This window comes from Neomonachus schauinslandi, chromosome 1, assembly GCF_002201575.2.
Source record: "Neomonachus schauinslandi chromosome 1, ASM220157v2, whole genome shotgun sequence".
In the NCBI taxonomy this organism is placed as follows: Eukaryota; Metazoa; Chordata; class Mammalia; order Carnivora; family Phocidae; genus Neomonachus; species Neomonachus schauinslandi.
In genome coordinates, this window is record NC_058403.1 from 178,170,164 (window position 1) to 178,179,129 (window position 8,966).

Here is an 8,966-nt window from a genome sequence, read left to right on the forward strand (position 1 = left end):
TATTGTGCAGGAACTTTATTGAAACTGCTCTTGAAAACAGCATGTGTGAGGGATTAGGAAAGTAGGATTAGGCAGAAGGAGACATTGAACGGTGATGCAGTTGCTACAGAAACTTCGGCTAATCCTATGGAGAGTTCTGGAGTTGGTATAGCTCTTCAGGGTTGTCCTACCTCAGGCAGGTAGGCTGGGCCTTTATGTGCTCTTCTCCTGTTGACCAGTCATGGATGCAAGCCATTGCCAACAAAGGACTGACCTTGAGTGAGACAGTACTCTTGAGCAAATGTTAATTGCCCAAGGGGGAATCATCTGAGAACCCTCAGCCACCAATACACCCAGGACTTGGGGAACGAGTACCTCAGTCCTGTAGGGGAAATCTGGGTGGCACACAACACTGCCCGCTATAATGTAGATCTCATTTTAATAATCATGCTAAGCTCTTGCTGGACTTACACTAAAGAGCTGTGTCCTTCAATTTTAGGAAATTTTCTTGTGTTTGTTCTTTGATAATTTCCTCTCTTCTTTTTTCTTGTTACCTTCTTTTTTCTCCCCCATGGGTTATATTTTGTTTCTACAGATTGACCCTCAAATCTTATCTTTCTTCTGTTGACCATCTCTTGATCTTTTCAATTTATATCCAGAGAGATTTCTTTGACTTGCTTTTCCAATATACTCGCTATGGTTATCTAATGACATGGTGAGTCTGAGAGATACGAGTGCGGCACCTACAGCAACTACTATGTGAGTTAGTAACTTATTTATCTGTTCAGTGTCATTTTGCAGAATTTGGGGAAGAAGAATATAAAAACACAGGTGGTCTCTTTGACATTTTGAACAAGGAAACAGCAACTACAGACTCTCTTTACTCAGTCTGTTGGTGTTCCTCTTCAAATATAATCAAAGAGAATCTACTCAACTCAAAGTGAAAGCTGACACCAGGCTATGATGTTCAGTGAGACTTTACCAAAGATCTCAGAAAAATTGAAATGCACTACCATACAGAGAAATTTTAAGTTAGGTGTTAAGTTTGGCTTTGCTCAGAGTTCACTGAATCCAGTTCATCTCAAAAGGCATCAGGTGGGTGTTTAATTAATCCACACCTTGCCCCACATTTTGGGAAATAGCTCACATCTCCTCTTTAAGGGTCCTTGAGTGCATCTCATCTCTTCTGCCTATGTCTACCAAAACCAAAGAGATGAAAAAGGTCATCTTACCCCTAAAGGCTTTCCAGCATAGTTCTTATTTTTAGCCCAGGATTGGTCTCTTTCCATGATGACGGATGGTAGGAATTTCCATTATCTCTGTAGCTCTAAGGCCTTTGACAGGGTCATGTTTTTCCCAAGGTTGATCTCAGAGAGTCTTCCATAGAAGTCCTGTCAGACATCAGCAGTTTAGTCCAGGGATTCCTTTGGTTCATTTTGACAATCAAGTCTACACATCTCTCCTGTTCTTTTTTTTTTTTTTTTTTTTTATGTTCTTGGCTCTCTTTCTCCAACACGCAATTGTTTAAATAATAAAATACACTCACACACATGCATACATGGGCATGCACACCCACCCCCCTCCAAAACTAAACAATAATATATAGACCTCATAGGAATCACAGCCTGCAGAGATAAAGATTTACATTGAATAAAATAGCCTTATATATTCTCCTGTAGAGTAGTTAAACTCCTCAAACCACATTTGCTCCAGAAGAGGGTCTTCCATCACATGGGTATAATCCATGCTTGCCACTAACCAAGGGACATATAGCCCCAAAGTAACTTCAATCATCCATCTCCTGCTTATAGAAAATTGCTCCATTTGGGAGATGTGTAATTACAGGATATGTTTTTTGTGTCCTAGAGCTTAATGTTTACAGCCAATGACTGTGAAGTCAGTCAGTAATGGACTCAAATCCCAGCTGTGTCACTTCCAAACAGTATGTCCTTGGATTAACTATTTAATTTTCTGTGATTCAGCTTTCTCATTTGTAAAATGGGAATAGTTATAAGAACCTACCTCGGAGAGTTATTGCTAAAGTTAGGTGAGGAGGTCCCTGTAACAAATCTCCTCACAGTGCTTAATGAAAAAATAAATGGTCAATAAGTATTAACTACCATTATTATGAACTAAGCATGTGCTTTTCTGCCGCACAGGAATAATATGTGGAGTCATTGTGAGGTATTAAGATACGACACATGTGATGTAAATTGGAAAATCCAGACTTATATATGTTATATGGAGACTACTATTTAAAAAAAAAAACATGGATGTCAAAGGTCAGAATAGATTTTTAGCCCCAGCTAATAAGATGACTCCCTTATTTAGCCTGAATCCCCTATTTCAATGGGTTCAAGAGAGAGGCCCCAAATTCTGCCGCTTTTTTCTCTTCTCCTGACATGAGGGAGAGGCTTCAGGAATCCTCGGCCAATTTAAAGCTTGACCACTTTAGAGCTGACAATTGCCTGCCACTCTGCACTCTTCAAAAGATGAGTGATAATGAAGAGTTTCCTAATTACCAGGGTTTCAGGCTTGTCAGATTATAAATCTCATCGTGAGATGTAGCTAATTGGTACTGTCAAGGAGAGAAATTTAGAAAGACCTAGATAATAAGCAGATATTGAATTCAGTGAGGATGACTATTTTTTATTGTTTCTGTTCATAGGCCTCTTATATAATAAATCTTCCATCTCTCTGTTCATGTGTTGGAAGAAAGGGGGTTTGCCCTTCCTCCTTCTACTTCAGTGGTGCACTGGTAAGAAAAGAATTCTGTGGAATATTAGGCTGACTCCTCACTGGAGGGTTTTAAAAATCAAAACCTGAAATTATGTCGATAACATCTCCCTACATTCGCTTTTAAGGCTCAATACCATGTCTTGTGAAATGAAGTTGGGATTTTTAAAACGGAAGACAAAGTTTCAAATCCAATCCTGCTACTTACAATACATGGGAATGTGAGGGGCTTATTCACTACTCAGAGTCTCAGTTTCTTCACTACACAAAAGGAAAAGAACATCTACTTCACAGAGGTTTAAATAAGGTCAATTAGATAAAACCATAAGCATAATGGCTGCCCATAGTAGTAATTTTTTCTTGATATTAAAAAAGTTGAACTCTTCTTATTAGATATATACATTTTTTTAATTTTTTAAATTTCAGGCACTCTTTTTCCTCTGCCTTGCTGCCACTTCAAATCCAAACAAGTAAACCTGGGGGAAAAAAATGCTAAAGAAAATGCTTAATTCAATTTTCCATCACTATCAAAAGAAATTAAAGATCTAGAAAATCCATCCATCAGATACATTTGCATACATGAGCAGACATTTACATCCAAGTGTGTATGTGATGTACATGCATACACACAGATCATGTTACAGATTAGTAACCTAACCATCTGTCAATACGAATAATAGTATGAAGGAGTGTGAAGGAATAATACTGTGCAGAAGATCAAGCTTCTTAGATAGTTCTGTATATTCAGATGTCATATGCTATGATCTCAAATATTATCAAGTGAAAAATAGTGTTAAATATTAAAAGCTTCAGGGGCACCTGGGTGGCTCAGTTGGTTAAGCGACTGCCTTCGGCTCAGGTCATGATCCTGGAGTCCCGGGATCGAGTCCCACATCAGGCTCCCTGCTCAGCAGGGAGTCTGCTTCTCCCTCTGACCCTCCTCCCTCTCATGCTCTCTGTCTCTCATTCTCTCTCTCTCAAATAAATAAATAAAATCTTTAAAAAAAAACAAACAAAAAATATTAAAAGCTTCAAAATGTTAAGCTTTAAAATGAGATCAAATGTAAGTTGTTAGCAACTTCAAATAGGCTGTTAGAGATAATAGATTGTTATAGGTAAGCCTCATGGTAACCACAAAGCAAAAACTTGTAGTAAATACACAAAAGATAAAGATAAAGGAATATAAGCATACCACTGGAGAAAGTCACCAAACTACGATGGAGGAGATCAAGATAAAAAAGAAAGGAACAGAGAAACTATAAAAACATTCAAAAACAATAAACAAAATGACAACCATTAATATTTTTAGTGTCTTGATAATTTTGCCTTTTCCAGAATGTCATAGAGTTGGAATCATCCAGTATATAGCCTTCTCAGATTGAATTCTTTCATTTAGCAATATACATTTAAGGTTCCACCATATTTTGTTACGGTTTGAAATCTCATTTCTTTTCAGCACTGAATAATATTCTATCGTCTGGCTCTACCACACTTTATCCATCTACCTACTAAAGGACATCTTAGGTGCTTCCAAATTTTGGCAATTATGAATAAAGCTACCATAAACATCTGTGTGCAGGTTTTTTTGTGCAGACATATGGTTTCAACTCCTTTGGGCAAATACCAAGGAGTGCTATTGCTAGATCATATCATAAGAGTATGTCTAGTGTTGAAAGAAACCGCCAAACTGTCTTCCCAAGTGGCAACTTCATATAATTTTCATGTGTCATGAAATGCATCTTTGCATTTCTTTTCTACCACTTAAAATGTAAAAAACCATTCCTAACTCGTGTGACATATAAAAACAAGTGGTGGGCTGGGTTTGGCCATTCTGCAGTAGTAACTTGTCCACTGTTTCCCTATCATCTAGTTCAAATGACATTTTTTTTCTCTTCTATGACTTTGGACAAACTGACTCATCTCTTTCAGCTACAGAATTCTCCTCTTTAAAACAGAGTGGTTGGTAGGTACAATATAACAGAACTGTTCAAAGATTATGTTGAAAGATGTATGTCTGCTACTCTTCTTTCTCCGTACCCTAATACATGTACATATTTTAGAGTTTTGTCAGTCAGAATTCTTTCAAATGCAAGTAATGAAAAACAATTCATACTGGCTTCAACAATAAAGGATATTTGTTGGCTTATACAGCCAAAAAGCTCAGGCATAGCTGCATCCAGTAATTTAGGCAACATCATTAGGAAGAGAGCTCTCTCCATTCCTCCCCGCTGCTTTCCACCTTGTCAACTATACTCTCAGACAACAGATCTTCCAGTGATGATGGTTGGCAGCTCCAGGTTTGCATCATCCCAGGCTTGTATTCAGTAGGAAAGGGGCATATCTCTTTCAGGTGCTCAAGCAAAACATCAGAATGAGCTCCAACTGGACTGCATTGGCTTGGCTTAGGATAAATATCCATCTCTGAACCAATCACTGTGGTTGCATGGTTGTGATATTCTATTAACTAGATCTTTCTCATACTTATACTTCTGGAGCAGAAGGTGGAGGAGAGGAGAAATCCTCTCCATCTAAAGATACGAACTAAGATTGGAAAAAGATGGTTCCCAGAGCAAAATCAGGTTGCTGTTACCTGATGAAGAGAGAATGGACAGTGGGCAGCAAAACTCAAAAATGTAAACTCCAGAGTTCTTACCACAAAATCTGATTTCATTAGGAGTCTCCTCTTGTTTTTATTAATATTCAAAATATATGAAGAACTTACACGACTCAACACCCAAAAAGGCAAGCAATCTGATTAAAAAATGGGCAGAGGACCTGAATAGACATTTTTTCCAAAGAAAGCATATAGATGGCCAGCGAACACATGAAAAGATGCTCAAAATCCCTAATCATCGGGGAAATGCAAATCAAAAACCACCTTACACCAGTTTGAACGGCTAAAATAAAAAAGACAAGAAATAACAAGTTTTGACAAAAATGTGGAGAAAAAGGAACCTTCGTACACTTGTTGGTGGGAATGTAAATTGGCACAGCCACTGTGGAAAACAATATGGAGATTCCTCAAAAAATTAAAAGCAGAAATATCATACGATCCAAGAATTTCACTATTAGGTATTTTTTTAAAAAAACAAAAACACAAATTTGAAAAGATATATGCACCCCTATGATTATTGCAGCATTATTTATAATAGCTAAGATATGGAGTCACCCTAAGTGTCCATTGACAGACAAATGAATAAGGAAGATGTTATATATACATATCTATGTATATATACTCATTGGAATATTACACAACCATAACAGATTGTGCCATTTGAGACAACATGGAGGGATCTAGACAGTATTATGCTAAGTGAAATAAGTTAGACTAAGAAAGACAATACCATATGAATTCACTCATAAGTGGAATCTAAAAAAAAAAACCAACAACAAAAAACCAAAAACCCACAAAAAACAAATGAATAAACAAACAAAAAGCTGAATCAGACCTATAAATACAGAGAACAAACTGACATTTGCCATAGGGGAGAGGCAGGGGATGGGCAAAATGGGGGAAGGGGAGTGGGAGACACAGGCTTCCAGTTATGGAATGAGGAAGTCATGGGAATAAAAGGCAGAGCATAAGGAATATAGTCAGTGATATTGTGGTAGTGTTGTATGGTGACAGATGGTAGCTACACTTGTGGTGAGCAGAGCATAATGTAGAAACTTGTGGAATCACTATGTTGTACACCTGAAGCTAATGTAACATTGTGTGTCAACTATACTAAAATGAAAACAAAAACAAAAACAAAAAACCCAAAGAGTCTGCCCTTATTTCTTTCCAACTCTAGCGCAATGGAATGAGAGATATTTGCATAACTGATGGTTCTGTTTTTGTAGCTATTGGTTTTAGTGCGTGTTTTAACAAGTTTCAAAGACTCAAGTCTTTCCAGTCTTTATGTTGAGAGAAATGACTTCAGAGAATTCTAGTCCTTAGATTGAATCTCCCAAAAGACCTAATTCAAATAATACTCCCCTTTCTTATACCATTTCTTTATTCTCCACCAATTCCTTCCCTCTGATGATTCTACTGGACACTGAAAGCCCAACGACATAAAGTTTAAACTTTCTTATTAACCACCAGGCACTCGGCAGACATTATAAAGAGCAGAAGAAACCCCAGTTAGGATACAGTTAGATCATGCAAGACAGCCCAATCTTTTCCTCCAAAGGTTTCCCTACTGACAGTCCTAGATCAATGTGCGGCATTTAATAAACACACAAATGACAGACCTCATAAACTATCACCACTAATGCTAGCAATGTTGATGAGGGTCTTTCTTAAAAATCTCTGACCCACCCTCTAGCTGCCATCTTGCGTCCCCGCGTGTGTGCACCTAATCTCAGCTGGTCCGCCCAAGACCCCCTGAGCGCCAACCCTATTCCCCTGCTCGGTCCCATTTCTGCTCCAACAAGATGAAAGAAACTATCATGAACCAGGAGAAACTCGCCAAACTGCAAGCACAAGTGTGCATTGGTGGGAAAGGAACTGCTCGCCCAAAGAAGAAGGTGGTTCATAGAACGGCTACAGCAGATGATAAGAAAATTCAGTTCTCCTTAAAGAGTTAGGGGTAAACAATGTCTCTGGTATCGAAGAAGTGAATATGTTCACAAACTAAGGACCAGTGATCCACTTTAACAACCCCAAAGTTCAGACATCGCTGGCAGCGAACACTTTCACCATTCCAGGCCACGCTGAGACAAAGCAGCTGACAGAAATGCTACCCAGTATCTTAAACCAACTCGGTGCAGACAGTCGGACTAGTTGAAGAAGACTGGCTGAAGCTCTGCCCAATCTGTGGATGGAAAAGCACCACTTGCTACCAGAGAGGAGGATGATGATGAAGTTCCAGATCTTGTGGAGAATTTTGATGAACCTTCCAAGAATGAAGCAAACTGAATTGAGTCAACTTCTGAAGAAGATAAAACTTGAAGAAGTTACTGGGAGCTGCTATTTTTATATTATGACTGCTTTTCAAAATTTTGTTCATGGATCTGATAAAATCTAGACCTCTAATATTTTTAAGCCCAAGCCCCTTGGACACTGCAGCTCTTTTCAGTTCTTACTTGAGATTCTCTCTCTGCTTGAGATTCTCTCTCTCTCTCCCACTACCTCTCTCCCTGCTCACCCACACTCTTCTAAATAAATAAATAAATAAAATCTTAAAAAAAAAAATCTCTGCCCTTTTACAGCCAGGAAAACACACCCAATCTTGGTTCTTTTCCTGACATTCCAATTGGTCTGGGTCTTCCTCTCATACTCTCGCTCTTGCTTTCTAGCTCTGAATCACTTTTTCCTTCACCTGCCCCCTTGTTCTTTCCCAGTCTCACAGCTCTTCTCTTTCTGCACTTCCTCAATTGATTTCATTTGTGTGCACATTTCGACCACCACTTCATTCATCCTCAACAACAAAAGCTACAGTTTGTTGAGTGTTTACTGCATATTGGCTCTTTTGGTGTCTTTGACAGGCAGGTGACATGACTCATATTTCACAGTGAGGACTGGTGACTTACTAAAGGTCACATAGCCAGCAACTGGGAGGGTTGGAGTTCAGGCCTGGCCTATCTGATTCCCGGGTCTATTCCCTTTTTATGACCCTTTACTCTGTTCTTTTATTTTATGATTCAGCACAGATCTTTTGAGTATCCATCTGCTTTGAACCAGATGTAGTGTACTAGAATTTACAAAAGACCCAGTCCCTATCCTCAGAGAGCTCACAGTCTAGTGAGGAAGACAAGCAATCAATTTAATTACAATGTAAGAGCTATGACAGAAGCATGAATACATTCCAAAATTACATCTAAGGCTCAGACCTCTTGCCTGAGCTCTATGCCCCTATCACCAAGGGCCCACTGAACATTTTCATTGAATATTGTTTTCATTATCTATTAGTGCCTAACAAATCACCCAAAGCAGAGTGGCTTAAAACAATGATTTATTATTTCTCCTCAATTTTTGAAATGACTGAGCTCTGCTGAGTGGTTCTTCTGCTGAAGTCAACTGCCATGCCTGCACTCAGCTTGGAGTTCGACTAGGGCCTGAATATACGAGACATACTCACATAGCCCTGTATCTCTCTGCCATGACCTCTCATCATTCAGGGGTCTAGCTTTAGCTTCCTTATGCCAGGGTGGCTGGTTCCAAGAGGACAAGCCTCAAGGCACAAACACTCATCAAGCCTCTGCCTGCATCATGTTAATGTCTCATTGGCCAAATAAATCACATGGCCAAACACAGAGTCAGTATG

The 8,966-nt window shown here is 38.8% G+C and overlaps 1 pseudogene; it reads left to right on the forward strand.

Moving 5' to 3' along the window:
• The first annotated feature begins 7,134 nt into the window (after positions 1-7,134).
• Positions 7,135-7,618, forward strand: LOC110584950 (annotated as a pseudogene).
• The last annotated feature ends 1,348 nt before the right edge of the window (positions 7,619-8,966 follow it).